Source organism: Vanessa tameamea, chromosome 8 (assembly GCF_037043105.1).
Source record: "Vanessa tameamea isolate UH-Manoa-2023 chromosome 8, ilVanTame1 primary haplotype, whole genome shotgun sequence".
Lineage (NCBI taxonomy): Eukaryota > Metazoa > Arthropoda > Insecta > Lepidoptera > Nymphalidae > Vanessa > Vanessa tameamea.
In genome coordinates this window covers 9,597,897-9,624,950 of record NC_087316.1, presented here as the reverse complement: position 1 = coordinate 9,624,950, position 27,054 = coordinate 9,597,897, and the positions used below count along the sequence as shown (strand labels likewise).

The 27,054-nt window shown below is 30.4% G+C and overlaps 1 protein-coding gene across 1 annotated transcript in view; it reads left to right on the top strand.

Annotated features, from left to right (window-relative positions):
* Positions 1-1,295: 1,295 nt before the first annotated feature.
* The window catches only part of LOC113400039 (protein Tob1), a 46,531-nt gene continuing 20,772 nt past the window's right edge, over positions 1,296-27,054 (top strand). Inside the window, exon 1 of the mRNA XM_026639404.2 lies at positions 1,296-1,585. The gene's annotated coding sequence lies outside the window, so the exon portion shown is untranslated. The remainder of the gene's footprint in view (positions 1,586-27,054) is intronic.

Below are 27,054 nucleotides of genomic sequence, written 5' to 3'. Positions count from 1 at the left end.
TAAAATATGTGATTAAAATTGAATCAATTTTATTTATATTTTGATCAAAATATGCAAATCAATTTTTGACCAATCCCCACTGATTTTGTTGAAATTCCGCACACACTGTCGACAATTCATAGAATCCAATACTAATTTATTGTATGAAATAAATAAATACTATTTTTTTTTTATTCGTGTTCATATCAAGCGTTATTTTACCCGTAATAATCGTGGTATTTTCGTACAAATTCGACTCACACTTAACTAATTTTATAAATCTCTCCACGGATACTAGTTATCGATATATTTTGAAAATAAAGACATTAGAAAATATGAGTACCGTTATGAAATTTTAACATTCGATTTAATCTTGAAAAATAATAAATTAAACAAAAATAAGTATAAATTTAAGATGCACATATACTGCTGTCTGCTTGTATTATCCAAGAAATCCTAATCCTGCTGGAATATTCTACGTGAGAGTTCGCTTCACCGTAAATCCTTGTTAGGTCAATTTGAGAAATAGTTTGTTTAGTTTGAAACGTTGGGCGTACTTTTACATACCACAAGAAATCATGAAAAAGACGAAATCTATGGTATCGTGGATACGGAATCCCAGTGCGTAAATTCGATTCGTACTGGACCGTTTTTTTAAATAACAAAGAGTCAACAATTTTGAAGTAGAATGTATTATAATTTTGATTAAAAAGTCTTTATATTTATAAACGTCTCAATTTTTTATTAAATATAATGTTATGCTTTCTGAAAGATACGAAATACCCATATTTAATTTAAATACGTAAACATACACAATTTGCCTAGAGGCATGAAAGCTTCTAACCGTATATTGTATACAGTGACATATACTTTATTTATAAATTTGAATAATTTGAAGGCCCTCTATTAAATGTTTTAGTGTATCTGTTTTTTTTTCCAAGTACAAAAGTAATTTAATGTTGTCAAAATTTTAACTAATTTTGATATTATCATTTGGCAGCACAGAGATTACGTAAACGGCTTTTTAGAATATGACGTGTTTTATCCTAAAAGGCATATAAGGCATAGGTAAAATTATTATTATTAATCACCTACGTCACACTCTATGCTACGAAAGCGTAGCGTATTCGTACAATTGTATGCGCCCAATCTTACAGTAACGTCCTTAAACTTGTCAAGTGTATCAGCACGGTAGAGTGGGCAAGTGCAGCCCAGTCCCCGTGACCTACATCTGACGACCCTCGCTCGGGAAGCTGCTAATTTCCACCATCGTCGAGCGACGTCACAGCGGGGGCCGGGGTACCTCGTCGGCTCGCTGGCTGCTCGCTCCGACCAGTCCGCCGCTTCTATTCGATCAACAAACACGTCGGCCGTGACCAAGCGCTTTGCCGCGAACAATAAAACCTCACACTCGCCTGATCGGAGAAACATTCAGTGAGCATCAGTTTTTTTTAAAGTGTAGTGAAAATTATTATTTTTTCCAACTGTGACAAGTCAGGCGGGCGGAGGCTCGGGTGGGGCGCGTTCCGCTGACACAGTGGCTCAGTCAGCCGCCGGACGCCGAGTGGCAAGCACCATCGATTTTCTCCAAACGGCTGTACGCGAGGTACGTAATATCACGTGCTCGTATTTTCATCGTGGCTATTCCACGCGCCGCGTATTTTCGAACGATCTGCTTAGCGTTCAAGGCCGCGTCTGTTTGCACTGAAGTTTACGTTTATAACATTTACGTTATGATCGGTAGTGTAAATCTTGGACAATGCGTTATCTATTATCGCGACGGTCGTCGAGAAGGAAAACGAATCGCTTTCATGGTTTCACGATCTTCAAAGCGCGTTTAGAATAAGTAATGCGATAACGCTGTATTACCAAGGTCGCAATCAACTTATCCGTGCCGTGTCATATTATTCTTTCAGTGTGATGTAAATATGTTACTATTACGAGCTTCTTATATTGCCATATGGAAAAGATCATTTCCCTCGTGATGTTATTAAATGAAACATTATTGCAATATGTGTAACTTGCTAGATGCAGATACTATTAATTTGATCATGACCTACAGACGCCACCGGTCTAATATAACTATAGTGATAGACTATCTGGCATATGTTCAGAGGATATTCATTCAATAAGTCATATGAAATATTGCATATTAAAATAAATATAGAAAGTTATGCTTAATAATTGTAGAGTCGTAATTATTGCATTATCTTTGCACTCGCATATTCATAGTAAAGCCCCTTAAAAATGTCTACAGATATTATATGGTATATAATATATTTCACGTCTACAGCTATTATATTATATGGTATATAATATATTTCCTAATTATATATAACCTTTGAAATAGCTAGTTACCTAGAGTATTACTTTTAGATGCTTGAACATAATAAAAAAAAAATCATCTCTAAATAATTACGTTGTGTAAATAAAGGTCATAAGTTTGTTTTAATTAAATTAAAAATAAACCTTAAACGCGTAAATATAGAGCAGGTATTTGCAATGCTAGCGTATTTTATATAATCATATATAAAGTAAGTTTAAGTAAAATAATATAATCAGTGTTCGTGTTTGATTGATTTTCAATAAAATACAATGTATTCGTGCTGCGTGATTGTCTGTTTTGTTTTGTCGACTCAGTTTTCAGTGATTATTTGTAAAAAAAATGCGTCAAAATACTGCAAATTACTTTATTTTTATATTGTCGATTAATATTATGAATTTAAATTTTATATTTTTGTTTATAATAACAGTTTCTATTTATATCGCCATAAAGATTTTATTGAGTTCTTATCGCACAATCGTGTTGGTAACCAAACAAAACGGAGCCTTTAAATAACATTTTTAAGTATCATTTCACAACCAGGTAGTAAAATTTCAATTACTTTTCTCATCTTTATTTTAAAAAATACCTATAAACAATAAAGTCAATAATCATATAACTTACCTTAGAGTAAAACATCAATATTATAAACATCAATAATAAAAATTTAATATTCGGGCATAACTTAAATATATACAAAATATACTAAGTATATACAATGTCATACGCGACAACCAATCAAAACAAACAAATCAAAATTGAAAAATATTTCTAAACAAAACCTATGTAAGTCGAATACATAAAATATATTCACAATTCGAATATATTTTGTAATAAATCCATACTTTTACTGAAGAAGTTCAAACCAAGCTTGAACACGTAAACAGCAAGACCATTAATCAACGTATCAACGTACGTAGCTTAACGGTCATGGCCCACGTCCAACTCAGAATTCAGGTCAATAGGTTTAGTTTACCGACTTTTTAATGTATCACTGAAATTCTGATTCTGAACATAATCATTTATTTGTTAGAATTATTTTGTCATTTGTCAAATTTATAGAATCAATCATTATAACTTAGTCTTTATTCATATACGTGATACGTTTAGTACTGTAATCTGTAATTAAATGTAGGACTCGGTTAGCTTGTCTTTATTTTAATTGTTTTATCTCTTTCTGTCATATTTATTTGACATTCGAAAAAAAGAGACACAGCATTGTTTAACACGTCTCCCTCTAAACTACATTTAAGTAAAGCGCTTAGTTAATTAATGTAATCATTTTATTATTTATCTTATTAGTAGGTATATGCTATTTTTACAATACGCAATAATATATCAAATCAAAATAGTTTATTTATATATAAATGGTATCATAAAATATAAAGAGAAAAACGTTCATTATAGACGTATAAAGTATGTTCTCATATAAATAAAATATTTACTTTGTTAAAAGAGATTTAAATTATCAATTATTTTAAAAGGCCTATTATAAAGGTATATACGCTTAAAAAAATCATTACGCTTTAGATGGTCTAGCAACCTAACCTCTATTTTACCTTTAATAAATTACAAAGGTCACTATGTAGACGTATTATTTTACAGTTGTATAGATAGTGTTTCCAAAAAAAAATACATGAAAACCTTTAAATATTTATTTAACATTTAAATTATACTAAAGTCCGTACGAAGCGTTCACAAGGGCGCTTTCGTTCATGTATATTACTCTTCATTTCTTTGAGATATATTTTAATATAATTAGAACTCTAATTGTTGCTAGATAAGAATGTGACTAAAATATTCTTATTCAATATTTATTACTTGTATCATTTACCTATTTGATAATATTGAACTTACTTTTAATACAATTAATTTTATTGTAAAAGATGGATTAAAATCGCAATACGTTTTCAAAATCCGTCGCTAGACGATAGTTCAAGGATAATCGTGTAGACAAGTCAATTAGAATAATACATAAATCTAATTAATATTATAAGTGCGAAAGTGAGTTTTTATTTATATGTTTGTTACGCTTTCACGTCGAAACTAATAATCTACATCTAACAACCGATCATCATGAAATTTTGCACAGAAGTTTCTATGACAACGCACGTAGAAAAAAGAACATAGTTCACACTCCAACACCCCCCCCCCCCCTCTCATAGTATAGAAAATAATTACATTTAATTGAATACAGTTTTACTAACGCATTCAAAATTCAATGGTCATAGATTATAAGGTGATTAGAACACGTATTCATGTCAAGGTGTACTGTCACGGTTGCGCCCTATCGTCGAATGGTCTTTGTGACCGCGAATGTACACAATAAACGTAACGCATTTCATTCGCGATCGGAAGGAAATGGTCGTTTGTACGAACGAACGGACCTTTTGTTTTTATTATTGTGAAATTGGAAGTTTATTTTGTATATAAGTAAATAACTTTATAAATGGTGCTATTTAGTTTAATAATGACATTCTTTCATTTAACATATAAAAATATAAATATTACGTTTACCTGTTTTTGGTAAAAAAAAAAAAACGTTTTACTTCTATAAATACCAAGCATTTACTGACATATCTACATATTTTCTAGTAAAAACGATATAGTAATATAGATTGTTTCCGGTTATCTATCGTTATTTCTAAGCTAACGAACCCCATTGTAACTGGCTAAAAAGAAATCCCTTTACTTTTTTATTTAAAAATGAAGTACGATTAATCAATGCCTAGTCTGTTTCGTCCAATCTGACCTAATTTTAACTCCCTTACCTCACGCAATCGAGTTCGGAGATTTTTTTAGTCAAGGAAAAGTAACTTTTTCCTTAATAAAAGAATTCGTTCTGATTGCGCCCGAAGTCATTAACGTAGAGTTATTAATTAGATTTTTTTGTTATAAAAACTCTTTTATATAATCCTTTTTTTATTGTAACTTAAAATTATGATAAAAAAATGGTAACCCGACCGTGAAAATTTACCGTGTAGAAAATTCGTCATAAAATCAACGTGTTGATGAAAATACAAGATGTAACTTTATTAATAAGTATATTGTAATATGCGTATATTTATAAAATTACTTTTGCTGCTTACGGCTTTAATATTGTTATTTTTCTTTTAATATCTGTTATTAGGCTTTAAATCAACATCATTCTATCAAGCATTATATGAAACTGCAATATATTCGTAATTTTATATTATTTGATAAAATAAGAACAAAAATACTAATTAGAAAAAAAAAATATTTTATTCAAATAAATACTAGATAAAATAATACACAATACAAATCTTGTGTAATGTTAGTTTTCCACAAAATATAATAAATTAAAACAGATGTACCAGGATATTATAAGTAATATAAAGACTATATTTTGCTAAAAATATTTTAGATTTTTTTTGATATTATTTAATGTTACTTATGGCCATACTGTACGTGGTAATGTGTCTCGCAGGCAATGGTAATATTTATTTTATGTACATAAAGTAGCTGTAAATGTACCTCTGCTTAAACGTCTCAGTTCCTTTTGAGGAGGTTTGGAACTTATTCCAACATACTGTCAAATATCTGTGTTAACTGTTCATCATTATAAAAACAAGCATTTTTATGGCTTGGCAGAGTAATTTACGGATCAAGTGCATGTCTGGATGTTATGTTTTTGATAATTGGCAAATATATCTTTCCACCAAATTTTACCACCACCACAAAATCTAAGCGAAACTCGATCCCATACCCAATATCATGTATCAAAGATTTTATTTATTTTCTATCTCTATCAATTATATTGGAAAAATCAGCTGTCAAAATAAAACACGACTTTAAAAGAACTAATATTTTGCGGTACAATAACGGTTGCGTGGCACCTCGACGGGCTTGAAGCCAGGCTTACTATATCATCAATCAAAATTTCTCCTGTTTACAAATGTTCTCGAAAAAAATATCTTGCACACAATTAGTTTTATTATCCTTGATTATGATCAATGTCAATGGAAATAAATTTATACAAGAATATTTAGTAACGATAATAAACTAGCTATCGTTATAACAAAGTTGAAATTACAACTACGGTATTCCGAGATCGTTCGATAAGCACGCGATATAACTATTTACTCAATGAAATAACTAGACTACATGTATAAATAATATTTACTCGGTAAATTATTAATAGACGTACCATCGAAACTAAACGTCATTTGAATCACAGCAACTCCAGAACCAATCGATTTTGATCTCCTCATCATTGGAAGGAGTATTTTTCATTTATTTCAGTTGCTTTCTCTAGTTCATTTTGGTATTATATCAACAATTAAATTTTCTCGTAACATCAAGTTTCTGACTCTCCAAAATCAATCCATCGTTTCTGAAGCAATGTTTGTTTCTATATAATTTTATGGTATTTTTGTATATTATAGATAGGGCGGAAGAATTGCCATCTGATGGTAAGCGATCACCACAGTCCACAGACATTATTATTATTATTAGAGCTGTATGAAATATATTATGGTAAAGTGCGTGGAGTATGTTTTCTTTCCTTTCTTTACAGAAAATATAAATTTGACTGCATTTCATTGAAAAATAAACTACTTAGTATATTGACGGTTCTTCTTTGTAGAAAATTAACATCCAACTTAATCCTTTAATATAATTGATTAAAATTCCTTTAAGAGAATATTTGAATAAAAATATATTGATTTAGTTTTGCTCATTATCTAAGACAGGTAGAAGGTAGTCGAAAACACTGAGAAATATCTCTAGGTACTAACTGGGTAGGTACATCATGTCATTTCGTTTTATTGTTACTATTAAAAATAAAGTTTTAAAACTTCTTCTTCTCTTCTTCTTGATGTAAAATTGAAGTGTACATAGTTTATTATAAATACGACTCGAAGCAACGAATATAAACAGCGTACATCTAGGAAACTATGATCCTGTAAAATCTTCTGAAAATGCAAACAGTAAAAATATTCATACGTTACGAACGACAATTTAACTTCAATATGTTTTGGTTACATGAATATTTTACTCAATACACTGAATTGTACGAAAGCTTTATCTGTTATCGTTTATACTAAAATATTTTTATATGTGTTAAACATACCTATTGCCGACACATTCGCAAAAATATTTTGTTACGAAAAAGAAAAACTGGAATTCAGATTCTTTCGAAACATGTATTTGAATCTAATGAAAAATCTAAATTTAAAAGAAAAATTCAAACCACCAGATCGAAATGTTTTACCGACACAAACATTAACCGTATTCCATGTGTGTTGTTACCACACTTTTCTCCGCAACAGAGAATATCTCAGTTCCTATACAATATTATTTTCATTTTTATATTATTGAATTAAGCAATAATAATGTCATCGAATTTAATTTATTAAAGAGCAAATAGAATACGAGCCAACTCAGACATAATAAGAAGTAAAACTGTTTCAAAGTCAATGCCAAGATAAACTTAGCAACGTTAAATAATCGTACATTAGACCGTTGAAATAGAATAATAAGTAAAATAAAACTATATTTAATCGGTCGATTCACGTAAAACACTTAAACCTTGTAACGATGTGTAACTTTTATATAAATAAATTAATATAATTGTTTATGCGACAGAAACATACCTATTTCAAGCCTTTGTTACAAATAATTAGATGTGGTCAATCTGTATCGAATTTGACGGATTAAAGAACAAAATTAATACATACTCTTAAATGAATAGTTACACGTAGTTTTGTTTTCTCTCTCTAACATCAGTAATTTGACATTCGAAAGAATAAGACAGAGCATTGTGTAAATTTACAACCGTTATTGAATTAGTAAGAAAGTTGATAACTTAAATAATCAAATAATATGTGAATTATCGACGTTTCTTGTTGATAGAAAGTAAATTTCGAATGTTTATTTGTTTCACCCGTTCTTTCAATCAATTCACGTGATTTCAAAACGTACTTAACATGTACAATAATTAACAAAAAAAAATTTTGTTTTCACTGAAGACAATAAACATTCATAAATATATATAAATTTACATTTACACATAAATACATAATGATATCAATGTACAAACAATACAATGCATGTTTACAATTTTGATGTATGTAGCGCAGTGGCGCAGATAATTATATCGTGAAGGTCACATAGGTCTTAGAAGGTAAATTACGTTAAATATTATGATGAGAAATTGTTCAATGTTAAACGTTTAATGGGACAGTCCATACACTACAAAGGATTGTAGTTGGTCTTCAAAGCACCTTAATGGAACGCTGACAAACACTGAAGACAAGCTTACAAAATATATAACAGTATATCTTTATATCTGAAGAATAAATATTAAATAATAAACAAACCTCATATACTTGTATTTCCTGAAAATATCGAATTAATATGTTACTTTTAAAACTATCTGATACTCGTAACACAGTTTCTCGGCTGTAACCATTACAAATGTGACATTGTACTGTAAATACATCTATGTACTGTAATAAATACTGTAAATACATAATTTGGATAAGGCAGACATCTGTATGAATAGTATTTGTAGTTATATATGCCAACACAAGTGTAATATCAGTTCCCTCATACGCATACTTAGATGGAACAGCAATCTGAAAAATCCGGTGTGTACCTACCTTGACGGGTTTGCACAAAGACTACCACAAAATTATAGACTTGACTTGAGATGATCTCTGGTCTACTTATCAATGGAATACCTAAATGATTAATTACAAATAAAAACATCTCACCTGTGTCAAATTTGTAAAATAATAAATCCAAATATTATGTTATTGTAAGGAGCCACGCCTTGGTAAGCGGAGCTAGGATCTTCACCTAGGTGGAGTGCCGGTATATTAGAGGCCTATGTCCAGCATTGGACGAGAACAGGGTGATGATAATGAAGTAAGGAACTGTCTTATAATGTTCCTATTTGAGCTAAAGTCTCCTATGAATTAGAAAAACATTTTAAGCCCCTCCCTGTTAATAAATACACATGGCAAAATTTTATACGACATATGCGACTGATGAAAAATGAACCAATGACGCTTTCCTCGACTACACGAAAACTCAATGCTTAATAAGATTAGACCCACAATTTTCGGTTAATATTCACGTGTTTAAACCAAAATGTAGTTGCAACATCGTTTAATACGGTCATGTTTGGAATAGAAAGAATAGAAGCTCTAATTATTTCCAAATCGAACAGAATACACCCACATGCCATTACCTGCGATTGCGTCATATGAACATTAATTTATTCCTTTATCTCTCCATCAGATCCGAGATAACTGAAAACTATTCAGGGTGATACATTGATGCCAAAACGTGAATGTTATTTCACCAATTCAACTGGCATCTATTCAAAATTGCTACCAAATTTTCTGCTGTTGCTTTGGTTCCAACAGTATCGTTAATTGCGCTTTTCATTCACATGGAAACATATTTTTTATGTGAATTTCTATTGGCACGCCGTAGGGATATGACGGAGTCGTATGCCGTGACGATAAACGACGTGACGTTAGCTTATTCCTGTCCGCATCTCTCGCTCCGTATCTATTCAATTGTATGTATGTACATATCGGGTTACTATACTTCGTTGATTACATAAAAATAAAAAAATTATTTATGTAACTGCTTTTATTTATTAACTCCATTTTAAATTATTCGAATTCTTTATTTGTAAATTATTTCAATAGCCGTATTAATGTCTGACGAGCGTCACGTGACGGCTAAATTTTTATAGAAATAAATAAAAATGTTTTTTGGACCATGTAAATTTATGACATAAAGAATTTAATCTTAAACGATTCTAGTATTAACACTCTTAAATCTTTTTTGGCTTTTATTTATTACGTTCATAATATTAATTCTTTTAAACTTTCCGTTACGGAATATATAAAATGAAATACTCGTTTGCACATTTTTTTTTGTTTATATACCAATACTAGATACCTATATATAAATATAATATAACGTATTTATTTCATCTATATAAAATATAAATGTAATTTGTATTTACGTACAATATAATTGGGTATCATCCCCCCTAACCCCTCTACTGATATGAGTACATATAATATCAGTACTTAATAATCGAAGCTTAAATATTTTTAATATATATTCCTTAAAAAAATTGAAAACATTTTAAATACATTTTTTTTCATCCTCTCTTAACACATTAAATTAGCTCTTGGAACGTCTACAGCGCTTATTATTAATTTGGCAAACATTTCATCACGTGCAGAGCTGCCGCTTTGAAGATGAAACGTGACTTACGTTAAGTTTTCTTATGCGTTATTATAATTTAATAATTAGCAATAGTTTAATATATTATAACATAAATAACTCACTAGTTATCGTAATCCTTCAAATTCGCTCGGCATCAATTCAATTTTTGTTCTTTTTGGAGCCGTGATGGTTCAGTGGTTAGCATAAGTTAAGGTTAGCCGAATCTTGCTGGTTCGATTATGTTTAAAACGATTCATGTTGTACTCGGCGGTGTAGAAAAACGTCATATTATAGAAACCCTCATGCTTCGGATTAATATTAAAACCACCAAACCTTCCTTTTACACCTTAAACGGTAAGAAGACCCAGCAGTAGGATATTTACAGGAAGTTACTTAATCGAGTTCCATGATAGGTTCGATATTAGATTAAGAATCCCATGAACCGATCGAACGTATCTCGATTCTTTATATAAGCCACTATAATAACTAATGTAGTTATTATGATGATTGAATGAATGAATGAATGATTGATGGGTCATTATAATGATAAGGACCCATATCTTTAATGTATCCAATATATTTAGTTTAATTTTATTTAATACGGATAAGTTATTTGACCGTCTTTTCATAAAATTTGTATAACATACTTAAATTTATCAACATAATAAAATACACATACAATATAGTTTGATAAATTTACGTAAGTAATTTGTACGTAATTCATATGATTTGAATTCTTATAATGCCTAAAACGCTTTAAGCACGCCACTAGTCGTAGAAATGCTCGTGTCCGTCAATAACCCCACCCTTAATACATTTATATTCATTAAAATAAACACCAATCATGATAAAGGACCCAATCAGACAATAAACTGCAGAGCTACAATATTATAGAAAACATTACTTGCCCTAGAAAATATTTTCATTTTTGTATACTTTAAACAAAGGTGTTATAAAGTGCTATTTCATTTTAAATTTAGAACAGATAGGCAGACTTCAATATGGGTCACCTAATGGTAAGTAGTAGTCACTATTGCTCACACGCGCATTGGCACGGAAAGAAATATAATCAATTCCTTCATTCATTCATCGTCCATTCACTACAAACCTTGAGAAGATTTTTTATTTTTAAATGCTGTTTTTATTACGATAAAATGTATTGATTAATTGTTATTTAATAACATATAACATTTATGTAATTGATGATATTAACAGATATATAATAACAGTTCAATAACTTTTTAACTTTATTTTACGGTATAGTTTATATGGATATTTTTTAGAATGACATCCATGGTAATGTATTTGTTACCTAAGGCGAGAACATTATTTCCACTGGAAGGCAATCTTGTTAACTCAAATAGGTTTATTGCGCTTACTCATCACACTAAGCCCTTTCTCCGTACTTAAGCCTCGTTTACTGTCTTATCAAATAAGAACATTAAATAGACGAATATAATATTTACGACAATGTTAGTTTCATACATTTCTTCTCGTCAAATTGTAAATTCCGTTACATTACAATCTATAATACCTATAAAAAAATCCGCTGAGTTTCTTTCAGCGGTTCTTCGGTCTGAGATGTTTTCTAAGCCGATGATAGAATTTTGACAGTTAATAATAAAGTGAAATACTTCTTAGATGAAAGAATACATTTGAATTTTTTAATATCTCGCGAGATTCTAAACTTTCGAAAGATTGTTAACCGTAACATACTGCTTACAATTCAACGCATTACATTTTGATAGATGGTTATCTATCAAAAAAGAAGTGAATTTAAGTTAAATTATAAAAACACTAACCTAACCTAACTGAAAGATTATTAACGATTCTCCGTTCATAATATTTCGAGAGTTTACAATCTCGTGTGATAGATTATAATCTAACAGTATTTACAATTTTACGGTGGTATATATATTTTTAATACAAATCATGAACGGTGAAACCAGATTCATTGGCGTTACTGGTAATAACCTAAATTGTCCGGTGGCTTAGAACATGTAAACCTCATGAAAAATACGGACTTGCACTATTTTTTAATGTGATTTAATTTTCATCGTATGTATTTATGCGGAAACTATCGATTTTTTTTTTTACCAAAAGTTGCGCGCTTTACAGTAGAAGCTAGATGTTATATATACATAATAATCGTAATCTATAATAATATTATAAAAGCGAAAGTAACTCTGTATATCTGTCTGTATGTCTGTCTGTGTATAACAGTAGTCGTAGTTAAATTTTATTAGGACTTATTTCATATTTTTATGCGATGAGACATTTAAATAAACTATTTCACGGGAAAAATTAACGCGAACGAAGTCACGGCAACAATCTTATGTCTAAAAATATAGGTACATTACAAAAACATTTATTTTCACATCGCTTACGGTCTTTTGTTCCTTGTAAGCGGTATGTTTAAATCATTGTAATTTCTAGTTTAGAACTAGTGGGTGTTAAGTGTAGTCAGATGTAACCAGTTCGCTGGTTACAACAAGGATATTGGATAATGACGAGTGTGTGGCCTAAATTGCATCCGTCACGTCGTATCTAACTTAGTGTTTATGTATATGAGTATTAAAGACAAGGGGGCAATTCCACTACAGCTATTATTCGTTCCCGATTCTAATTCTCACAAAAAGAAATTTCAACTAAATCGTAACTGAGGTTAATTCTACTAATTTGTAATGATTACGATACATGCCCGATTCTATTCCTCACAAAAAGAAACCTCAACTAAATGGTAACTGAGGGCTGATTCTACTAATTTATAACGGTAACGGTAACTTTACGACAGGTTCCTTACATCCCGATCCAAGTTTGAGCCAACTGGTTCATTGGTAGAGTAGGAAAACTGCTGAACGGCAACAATACGATCAATAACTCGCAGGAAATAAATAAGTTATAACTAGAAATATATACATTAAAAGATTTGACAATAATACTTAATTTAATACATCAAAAAAAAACGTGAATATTTTTTTTCGTGCTGGATGTTTGAATGAAACTAAAAGTTATTATTATACAAATGTAACCGATGATTTTTTTTTAGTTTCGGTATAATCGGCATCACGAGTGCCCACAGGAAATATAATTGTTTAATAGAATTATGCATTTATTAATAAATATAAATTAGTTTAAAAACATAACGTAATAAAGTGCAACACTACATTTAAATGAAGCATAAATTGTAACAGATATATATTATTAATAATAATTAATTAAATCAAATTAATATTACCTTATGTTTATAATTCAGGGCTTAAATGAAAATATTGCTTAACAACAGTATAAACGTCAAAAATCGTGTTTTCATGAAGACGAATTCACGATAATTCTAAACTAATGATTTCAACCTTGGCTTCGTCGCTTGGACTGTATCTAACGTAAGTTTAGGCACTAGTTATGTAACTACATTAGTTATTTTTGTATACGTACCGTGTATACATTCATATGCATTTAGTAAAAAGCGGTTATTTTAATATTACAAACACGACACTCAAATTTTATTACATATAACTTTTAATTTACGATGTGTCTTTGTCTTGTGTTTCTTTTATTTATGATTTAGTCTATTAAGCCTGGCAGTCGGCACGATTATATATCAACCAACTGACACAAAACTTTAACGGATAATACGTCTAAGCCTTCCTCTTAAATCATCCGTCGATTGGTAAAAACCGCATCAAAAACTGTTAATTTTTTTTGTGGTTATCTTATTACAAAGACAGACGTGACGGGATGATTTTATTTTATTATATGTAATCATTGCTTAAGTAAATAAAGTAAAGTAATAACCCGTACACCCCCCCCCCCCAAACACACACACACTCACAGCGGGTAAAGGCCGTCACTGAAGTTTACGATTTATATGGCGTCGCTCTTATAACCTACATTTTTTCATATAAGAATCAGTAAATCATATTCATAGAAAAAAATGACAGTTAGTAATTTCCGACCGAAAATAATAACTCAGATATAATAGAAAATATTTTTAAAATATTATATTCAAATATTACTTTTCACAACGACTAGCAAAACCATGGCCCACAGAGTAATGAAAACTGTATTGTAATAATATTATAATAATTGTCTTCCGTAAGCTTTCACGATGTATGTTTATCATTTACATTCGAGTTTTAGGCACGCTTATGCTATTTACGCAAGCTCTATTGACTTAACTAGTATAGCTGTTATGTAATAATAAACTCGAAACTCATCGCTGAACACGATAAATAAACGTCAGAAAGTAATCTACGACATTCACCATAATAATAATCATAACACTTTGGCATATCAGAATAGCGCGTCATCGTATGTCGGTATCAACGTTTTACGAATCAGAAACGAAGTGAGTTCTTGCAGCATAGCTTACAGAATAGCAGTTAACAACGCTGCTATTCGTGGATTCGTGGGTCAAATCATACAACTCTATTCCTATCAGATACATCCTTTTAATTGAACATAGTTGTTCATGGTTAGTTTTAATACACACTTAGATAAAAAATATAATTTCAAAGTGACTTTATTCGATTTAATTTTATCCGAAGTTTCTTCAGAATACAGCAGTCCAAGACCTCGCTCGTTGTCAATAATGTCTAAATAAACAAATTATATTATAAAATATTAAACAAATGATACTATTATGATATTAACTGTAATGATATATTACGTTTGTGAACATAACATTTTATATATTCAACATACAGAGCGTCACTAATGTATGTAAATTAAACAAACACACTTAGATACATAACGTAATATGTAACACGTTACAAATTAGTTAACATAATTTAATAGACAAACATTTTCTGACGTATGTCGGAGAACATTGTGTCATTGTTATGTGTTTAATAAGAACATATTTATTGATCTATACTTCTATATAATATACATATTATGTACAAAATTCTTCCACTTCCACACAATTATTTATCGAAATTAATCGTGCTACTAAACTTGTATTAAGTGCGCTGTGTAAATCAATAACGTTGAACAAAGTATATACTGAATATGTTTGAAGACGTATCGAAATTTCCACGGCACATCTACGATGTCATCCAGTGATAGATGCGAGGGTGGATCGCTAGTACATTATAAATACGAGCGTGTTTCTTGATCTGTCCTTTCACGCGGCAAGGGAGCAAAGACGCGTAGTGATTCTTTGAAACAGGCTAAAGAGTAACGTAGACTATTGGTATGCTCGTATTTTAAAGTAACGCCGCGAGCAACTACCAGCAAGAAATGAAGGTCACGTGTATTGAAAAAAAAACATTATAAGTTTTCAGAACATTTACACTGCAGTAATCGCGTTATGCATTACGGTCAACACACAAAAAATAGTACAAATAAACCTTGTCACGCATCAGAGCGTGCCAACTGCCAGCTAGGGAATCCAATTGACGTTTTGCTACAATCCCGTATATCGACATTAGAATCCTGATCTCTGGAAATAAAATACAAAAGCGCCAATCATTCTAAACTTAAACTGCAAAGATCATTATTTAATTTCTACTTCTCTCTTGTGCCATTTAATTAGGAATTTGCAAGTACAAAAATATAAAATTTACGTAAATATTTTTTATCGACAAATAAAATGATATTTATGAAGTCTCTGGATTGAAATATCTATTAACATCACTGCCAACTGTGAATGGAGCCGTGACATTGATGTCGTTCAATGCTGGCCAACCTTGCCTTGCGATGTATACTTCATTACAATATTTTCACACAAAATTCTGAATGAATACGTTATTTAAATTAAAAAGAACATGTTGTTATTTTAAATTCATGCAGTTTTAAATGATGTCATTGGTCATTTGAAGGTTTAAAATATGAACGAATAACATCGATGGCATATTACGTGTCGTGTGTAATCCATAACGCGAAAAGCGGTTTGTTTAAAACGTAACCTCTGATCAATCTGACCTCACATTAGCTGACCTTCCGCAACAAAGGTCAACTATTTACTTGTATATATTTACCTGTGTTTTGTTTTGTATTTTATCGCGATTTATACGAAGCCGCAATGTGAATTACATAAAATAAATTCATTTTAACTCGTGAAAGCCTTGACAACTGCAGCACTGGTTATAACAATTTTAAATTTATTTATTTATCAATCAAAAACACATCGATGTATACAAAATAGACTACAACGATTAAATCATTATTTCCTATGCGAAAATATTTTTATAAAGTTGAGTTATTTTTAATACATACTATTGCTGAAAAATCTTGAACCACAGAAGTAAATAGGTAGGTGTGATAAAAAATATGTACGTATAATTATTATACATTACATTATTGTCTTTAATATTTATTCATATTTATGAACAAACATGTAATATAACTCATATTATTCTTCAAAACAATAAAGATTCGATTCTATACAGAACTTTCGATTTAAAACATTAACTAATGATTTAAAAAACCGTAACCGCATAATTAAATCAGTCCGCGTCCACGTGCTCCGACCTTGTGATGTCACAACCGTGTTGCGTGACGTCCCGTCACTGTCATTGGAGTTCGACCACGTTTCGAATGATGCTTTTGTCTTCCACACAATACTCGACCTCGTGAATGTCACGGGCGGGACGCTAAAACGAGACACTTTTGTTAATCGGCCAATTGTTACCTGCGGCACGTTGTATCGCAATATATAGCAGATGGTTATCTTTTGAGATATGATCACATTAATAGGACACTGCTATACATGGCTCGCATGTAATACTCTGTATTATAAGAAGCATTGGGGCTCAACTATAAGTATATGATTCGTAAAGGAATGTTTTGTTAGCTACATATTTTTAGAAGTACGTGTATACTGTTTAAAAATAAGACATTTCTATCGATTCTAAAATAAATGATACATTTAAAAAGTCGCTATGTGTGTCTATAAGATAAGTAACGGGAAAAAATATACAGTTAGATTAAAAGAACTACTATATTAAAGGCAACTTTTGCTTGATTAAATAAAATTTCAGAATTTTTTTTTTTAACAAACGATATTTAGAAAATAATTTAAAAACAAAAAATTGCAATTATTGGGTAATTTTATTTATTAAAAAACTGTGTATCGACTTTTATCTACTTTCTGAAAAATACTACTAAGCTAACCTAACCTAACATTGATACGGTATTGAACATCTAAATCATATAGTTGGTGGCTAATTGGCGGATCTATACGTGTAGGTGACCACTTCAAATCAGAAACTTCAACATATCAACACAAATATAAAACACATCATTACTATATCTATGTCTTTAATAATAATTACTAAGCTATTTGAGATCGAAACATTACAATATCCGATTTTTTTCTCACTTCTACGTAGGATACGTTTGTTAGCAAAACCTAAATAAGATACTCACATTTATTATGTTACTAGCGCCTCGGCTTCGAACGGCTGCAATGCTGCCACCAAATGTACTACAGAATGTCTTACAATGCTCACAGTTTTTCAGTCATTAGCCAATACAAACCGCTATATCCCTGCGTTTTAAATCTGCAATATCTTCGAAAATATTCATTTAAATTACATGCTCTAAGGGCCATATTGATCTATATTAAATGAACAATGTATTTAAGGTACATACTTGGATAAATATGTATTGTATGTATTGTATTGTATATCTCGGAGAGTTCAGCCAGCGTTTGCAAAAAAATGTGTTTATTAACGGCATTACTTTAGAAACCACTAAAATTATCAGTGTTTCTCTACTATATTGTGCATGTCTTATATATATAATATACGCACAATATCCCTTCCTCTTGAATCAATCCATCTATTAAAAAAACTACATCAAAATCTGTTGTGTAAAGATCTAAGTATACAGATAGCGGTAAGCGACTTTGTTTTATACTATGTAGTGATACCTAAAATAGATTTAATGCAATCAACAACTTCTACATATATGGATATTACACACTTCCCTTCCCAAACGTACTCTAATAACCTTGCTTTTGTATTGAAGTTATTCAACCAAAAAATAAACGTACAATTACAATGGTCCCATAGAAATTAATAACTCCTGTTTCATAACAAAAGCGGTCATATCAAAAACGAAAAGGGAATATCAAACAAATCTTTATTATGATAATGATCATCAATTATTTCTACGTCATTATATTATTATTATTTTTAAATAAATCGAGGAAATGAAACTCTTTCTACCATTCCATGCGGTCTAATTAAGTATTGATTATAAGTAATTCTTATATTAATGAATGTTAAATTATTTGAAATAAAAAGTCTAAAACATACTGGTATAATAATCTCTGTCTATAAACACTGGAACTATTGGAAATATTGTGAAATCGCTGTCACTCGCTCTTTTTTAGGGGTTGGTCGTCACGTTTTTGACAACTATGAAAACTAACCATGTCCTTCTTTTCTTCTTTAAGCTTGCTTAATAACAAATATCGTTCAGTGGTTTGACTGATACAGATTTCGCATTTATAATATTTATTAGTATAGTTTTTTTATACTGTGATTGCATAAATGGGAACACAAATGTTTTCCCATATTTTGGTCGTAATTCACACGCCCTTTAAACTGCAATACAGTATATTCGTTTGGGGTATTGATAAGTTGTTTATATCAAGGCTGAGTTGCACAAAACCCTACAACTCGTTGCTTACCCGACATAAAACCTCCAATACTTGATAAAAATTCACGGGCTCTACGCCTAGTTTGGTGGGCTATAATTATATGTTAGGTACAAAATATACACCTGAACTTAAACTTTAAGACAAATGAAGAGTTCTAATATGATAACCTCTCATATTCTGAATGGTTAATTAAGAATTCTTACAGTAGCTATCCAGAAGCCTTATAATACAACCTTACCCTAACCTATTTTTGGTACAAACAGAAGAGAAAATTACTTCAGAGTCTATTTGTTCGTCATATATGTGACAAACATATGAGAAATCATTATTTTCTTTTCGATTTCATCCATCAGAACCAAACGAAAACAGAGAAGCGGATATTTGAGTAAATATTAGGGGTATCCTCGACTCACATCAATCAACTTTTTCCCCGATCTCCGGGATACATACGATATGGGTAACATTAATCATTATAGGTGGACGTCCCTGTCCTACTTCATATTTTATAAAAAACAGTATCGATAGAAAAATTACAAGACGTTAATCTGACAATTACGTTCAAAGTAAAATAAGAGAAGAGTAAGACAAATTTGAGCTCTAGTCTAAGAATAAAAAAAAAAAATGAACGAAAATTTTATAGTTTGTATTTAGAACTTATTTTATTCGAAAAAAATACAATATTAAATTTGCAAATAAACTTAAGACAAAACAATTGCATCGTAATCTAGAAAAGGAGCAGCGGCTTAGCATAAAAACTCTTTATGGAAGTGTGTTCCTTTACGTAATACTATACAGGAATACAAATATAAATAGACACAAATGTATGTAATATGAAGAAACTGTATGTAACTTAATTAATAATAATTAAAGTGACACTTTTCACGTTTTAACAAAAAGGGATACGAGAACGCACGACCCCAAATTTTATTTCGCTTTTTATTCTGTAATCGCTTTTGTTACTTCACTATTATATTCGAAGCGCTCCACCTGCTTTCTTTTATAATCTGAGGTTTTATTGACGAAACAAATTTTTCTTGAATACTGTCTATCTGTCTGTTGTTCTTTCTGAACTAAACCGAATTCAATGAAATAGGATCTGACACAAACTTAAACTCCAAGGAAGAACATAAACGCGACGAAGTTGCGAGCGAGAACTAGTTTTAAGTAAACTATTCAACAATAATTATTATTTAAATTTATTCACGATGACGCAAATGAAACACCTCTTCAATCAATGAATTAAAGTAAATATAACGAACGTTTAAGTAACTGTGTAGCGGTGCTTATGAACAGGAACGAGAACAGGGGCGTTTTCGGAAAAGATAAGAGAGTTAAGTACCTAAACCAACAAACTAATAATAGATCCGTTCATAAGGTTTGAAAATATCCGTGTACGTTGGAAAATTACCTGCAATTTTCATATAATTTAATTTATGCTTTCGTTTTAATTATCTAGGGATAAAAACGTTTCTTAAACGATCGTTTGAAACGAGAACAAGGAAACAATTACAAATAAATTATCTACACCGTAAAATGGAACGTAATTATATTAATCATTCACTTATCGTATATTCAACAAATTAAAATAACAGTACTTATGACAGAAGGAAAACTATGCGACAAAATTGGAATAACGTTTCATTTTAAAACGTTACTATCAACTGAGATATTGAAATGAATGAATGAGCCGAGGTGGCCCAGTGGTTAGAACGCGTGCATCTTAACTGATGATTGCAGTTTCAAAGCACCACTAAATTTATCGTGTACTTAATTTGTGTTTATAATTCATCTCGTGCTCGCCGGTGAAGGAAAACATCGTGAGGAAACCTGCATGTGTCTAATTTCAACGAAATTCTGCCACATGTGTATCCACCAATTTGAGCTGCGTGGTGGAATATGCTCCAAATCTTCTCCTCAAAGGGAGAGGAGGCCTTATCCCAGCAGTGGGAAATTTACAGGCTGTTAATGTAGATCTTGAAATGTATTCAACACACAAGTCCAAAACTTAACTAACACAACATCAAAAAGCAAGTATATCATAATTAAATTACCTATCAGACAATAATTCGTATAAAGTTGTATCGTTACAAAGTTATAAATTTAAACCTAAGCATATTTAAGTGGGCCAACGTTCATTTACACTTTATGTTTCCGCACTTAACATAAGACGCATAAATAATAAGTTCGTAGACAAGATTCGTTTCAGTTGTTTTGCAACTACGTGTTTATAATTATAGACCTTATATCTATGAGGAGAAGTGCTAACTCCCTATTCCAATTCCAGCCTGCCTCCCTCCGACCGAGACCCACTGCCTAATGCAAAAACTTTGACGTCATCGTTCCACATAAAGTTGAGGTTTAAGAGTGGAAACATAATGAAAAACCGAGATTTAAATTTTGCACATTTGCGTAAATCCATATCCCTTCACTGGTATTTTAAAGATTTATTAATGTGCGTGTTGTAAATCGCAAATATGTTGGATGGAAAATAGGTCAATATTTAAACGTGTTATGCAGAGATTGTTTAAATGTTATATGTGTAGATTAAAAATTTTATAAAATAAGGAATACTGCAGTACATTTTAAAATTAGAAATAATTATTCTTTCTATCTTTAAAATATTAAATAGTATTGACATATTATAATTCTAAAACGTCCAACGCGATGTAAGCGTTTGCTTACTGTTAATGCTCTATCAAACTTTCGTTTCAGTAGCATGTGTTACGGTTGTAGCATTTTAATGAAAAATGAAAAGCAATTTTCTCGTTTCACAACGCCAACTGCTCCACAGCTTTATTTAGTGGGAATTTCACTGATTTTACGTGAAATTAATATACTCACAACTCTATCTCTACTCAATACTAATTACGTTTTCATTTCTTGTTTCATTTTGATATTTACGTTTTTTTATGAATTACATTTTACATAACCTATCAGAATGTATAAAACTAATTTTGTAACTGAATTTTAAGCAAGTTTGTTACAGTCAAATCTAGTATATTAAACTGAAAATTAAAAAAGATATAAACCTTTTCCAGTATACATTTGATTAACAATAGTAATAAAATGAAACTCTGCAAAATTAACAAATAATATTTATATAATACTCTATCATGATTAAATATTTGTCTAAAGCTATTACAAATTTCGACTTGAAGCCGAAACATACGTATTATCTACGTCTACTTACGTCAACAATAGTAAATAAGTTACGCTTTGAATGTACAAAGAAAACAAAATCATATTAACAATCTCCGTCTAATCATTGCAAATATATATTTATATATATAACGTACGTTTTAAGACTGTCTCGTTAGTGTAGTGGCTGAGTTATAAGACCGTATATCCGCAGATTCTGGACTGAAACCCTGGATTATTATAGAGAAGGAATAGAAACTGCACTTATGTTTGGTAACTCTGCGCAGTTGGCTAGCCTCTCATAATGATGGGGCACTATTGCTGAAGTCAATCAACAGGACATCAGACATCATATGTCTAATATAGCATAATAAATCTTACGCAACCTGTATCATAATCTGTATCAATTATGGTACGGTATGACATAGATTAACCATAATGCTCCTTTACGCAGTTCCATAATAAATATTGTAATGAATATAAGCTTTATAAATTAATAAAATAATCTTAATGTTCGAACAACTTTATAAATATTCAACGTCTTTAAAAGACATCCATTTGTAGGTAATTTTATATTCAAATACTTCTAAAGTTCTATCTGTAAAATATTATAATGGTTTACCATAACTTTTACGAGTCGAACGGAGAGGTTTATTTGCTTTAAAACATTTTGCGTAGATCTTTCGACTAAAAAAAAAGATGGTATAATAATATTTTTTTATTTAAATCGTAGATATTTTTAAATAAGACGACACTTTATAGATTCTAAAATATACGTAGTGACACGCTCTTATCTAATCCTATAAAGATTTTCGGTCTCCATCAATCATTGTATCTCTTCAGAGGACGTTCAGCATTTCCTTAGGGCGATCTATCATATCATGACATAATTTATGTCTGTAGTCACATGACTTATTAGGTTTTGTAATAAAGATATTATCATTGAAGATTTAATTCTGTCTTATGATAAAAAATGCTCGAAATTTAGTCGAGATTTTTCAATCGATAGGCTATCCTATTTTACATCAGTAAAAGGATTTTATCATAAGTAAAACTATACTTTATATTTAATCGATCTTATAAAATGTAATTGTTTTAAATATAATATAATATGATGGGGAGTTCATTAATATTTATAATATATTAATAAATATTAATGTACTCCCCATCATTGTATTACAAACTTTTAATTAACTTTACCTGTTAGAGTGGGTCTAATCTTGGGGATTGAATATAATAAGCTACTAAACCGATTGAGCTAAATTTTGCGCACCGTTTTCGTACACTTGGTACACTGCATTGTCATATTGAATGAAAAAATATTTTATTCAATTTGACTAACTTCAACTGTCCTGATTTCAGATCAGTATTCAGAAAATATAATCTTTATTTATATGAGCCTCTCAGCAATCGTTAAATTTATTTTCATAAAAAAAATTTAACACTTTCTAACATATTCTCTGTATATTTTAGTTTCCCAATAATGCACGAATAAAAACAACAGCCTGCACTAACTGTTAAAGTGTTGTCTCCTTTTTTTTAAATTATGCGTTGGCAGCTTGACGCACTATCGTTATGCAAATTTTCTTATGGACTTTTACACATGTTTTTGGATGTTCCTGATAGCTATGTAGGTTATCAGAATTTGGTAAGCGTGCTAGGGTTTCGTTATCGGAACTTCCTGTTCAACTCTAACTTTCACGTAATAAAGGCTATTTTTGAATGATTATTAAAATATTTGACTATCACCTCTGTATTGAACTTGCATACCATGTAAAAATTACAAAAAAATACGCGACAAATAAACAAGTTTTTAAAATAAAACTTAATCTTAGCAAACTTTATCATCGAGGATTTTTTTTCAGCCCACAATAATTGTGCCGACGTCAATGTTAGTAATTATAATTCTACTAAGAGTATTTAAAAACTATATTATGAATTCATGATCTATTAATCACTTTAATGTCATTGCGAAAAACAATAAACAATATTATTTATGAAATGACAGCTGTTGCTGTAATTTTTACAATCTGTGGCGCAGTTACTACGCCCACCGCCGATACAGTTCAAATTTGAGTGTTTCAAAACGTTTTAGTTTATTTAAATGTAAATTATCAACACAAAGAGAAGCTAATGATTTAATTGTAAATGCAAGTCGATTATTCGATAAATTAGAGTATAGATAATTTGGAAGTTCGGTTATTTGAAACAAACAGAGTAATTGGTATAAATTAATTAATTTTAATGTTAATTGAAATTTGATGAATGAAGCCATTTTTAATATATTTGAAGATAGATTGATTCATTTGCTACCCAGATATTATTAGTTAATGTGAAACATCCATGAAACTAATATAATTATATTTTTGGTAACGATTTAAATACAATCAATAAATGTTCAATAACGAAGGAGATGCATTGAAAGTAAGTTTCATATCTGCGGGATTCATGAACTTATATAAAATCCAATTGTATATTCTTTGTTTTAGTTCTTATATAGGATTCTTTGAGAATAATAATAAAAAAAGTTAACTCAAACTTAAAAAAAACAATGTACCATAATCATATTTCAATATAGAAGCCTAATTAACAAAAGATAGGATATTTATATCGTGAAATAATAGTTTCCAAACAGAATTGCCGTTAATTTCTACGATCAACGTTTTAAAATCAATATATGTATATATCGTTTTAAGTCATTTATTAACATATTATTATTATGGCATATATATATATATATATATATATATATATATATATATATATATTATTAACAATTATATATATAAAGATGTAAATAAAGCTTGGCCTAGTATTTAAACAAACAAGCTAATAATGTCACCGAGTTACCGAGGCTAACAAACAGCTTAAAATAACTCACATACCTAATATAACGTATAAAGTTGATTGTAGCAAAGTATCGTGACATTAAACATGTGTTATAAATACATAATATCATGTCTGTATAGTATAGCATTCATATAAAACAACAATTTGATTTTAAAAAGTAAATCTTATATAATGGTAATATTTCCAAATGATGGCTACGTTTTAAACACACGTAAATCTCGTTCTTGCTGAGAAAAATCTATCCTGTTGAGGATTTTTTTTAATTAGAAAGTAGTTAATCTGTAATAAATTGATATTACTTACTTATACTTACATTTAAAACTATAAGCGTGATAAAGTCTTGTCTACACTAGCTAGAGTAAAATATGATGCCCTACTGGTAGCACTATATACTAATAATCTAAGGATAAAAATAAAAATATCCTGATTCAAAATAAAGTAGAAAAAATGGTAAATTTCATTTTTGGAGTATATTTCTGACTGATTTAAGCATAAGAAAATCTATTTTTCCATATATCCAATAAGAAAAAACAGCACTTAATGTTTTCAGATTTATAATATAAAAACACATTTAAAGATCGTTATCATTACATTAACAGCCTGTAAATTTCCCACTGCTGGTCTAAGGCCTCCTCTCCCTTTGAGGAGAAGGTATGGGGCATATTCCACCACGCTGCTCCAATGCGGGTCGGTGGAATACACATGTGGCAGAATATTGTTGAAATTAGCCACATGCAGGTTTCCTCACAATGTTTTCCTTCACCGGCGAGCACAAGATTAATTTTAAACACAAATTAAGCACATGAAAATTCAGTGGTGCCTGCCTGGGTTTGAACTCGAGATCATCGGTTAAGATGCACGCGTTCTAACCACTGGGCCATCTCGGCAAAGATCGTTATCATAACATAAATATCGTAAAACAAGCCATGAAACGTGGGTATTCCAAGTTAATCAAGAATAATAATTGGTGCAAGTGTTTCTGTTAATTAAGCAACATCCCATTTCTTGTTCAAATAGCGCAACAATAACTTATATGTATTTACAAAGGGTTTACGTAACGTCAGGTCGACGTTAGCTGTGAATGAACTCTTAACAGATGGCGACGCCCTATAAATTGGTGGTATCAACCCAACCCACAGACCGGAAGATGTTCGCGGCCGATTGTGCATAGATACCTCCTGAATGGCTTTCACGAGCATAATACAGCTTTAGCGATAATATTAAACAGCAGGAAACGAAACCATTCTGGTCCTTCGAGCCGGATGGCGCTCTACTTTATCGTTCCTCTTTTAAAAAAGAATATGGGCAATGACAAAATTTTATTTTTATTTTTAAATAAATATAATCTAACGTTTTCTATTTAAATATAGTATACATATAATGAATATTCTATTTAAACTTCAAGGAAAATAAATATAGTTGTCACTTGCCGTACCAAGAACAGTAACTAAATGATTTAACAGCTCTAATGTCATATAATTTAGCGTTCATTAGTTAAGTGGTACCATTATAACTATGTGTAAGGCTGTTTACTGTCGACTTTAAATAACTTTTGTTGCCATTATTGGAATTCACTTTCGTTCCTTGTTTGAAATCAGCAATCAAATTGTATCAATGCACACTTATAAACATTATAATAATCGATTTTCGAAATATTGTCGACGTTACGATAGTGGTTGGATTTGAAATTTGACATCATCGCAAAATTCAATTTTCTATTCGCAAATCGTCATCATGATAACGAATCATATTTATAAAGACCTTAAACATATATAACAGTGACAGTTGCAAAATGCTCGTTAAATAGAACCAATCGCGTGTCACCGAATTCATTTGTAACACGTACACATAACACACAATTACTAATAAATTAATAATCAAATTCAAATTCCGTCCCATATATAACTTAATTTGTTTTCTTAGGATCATCGGTACC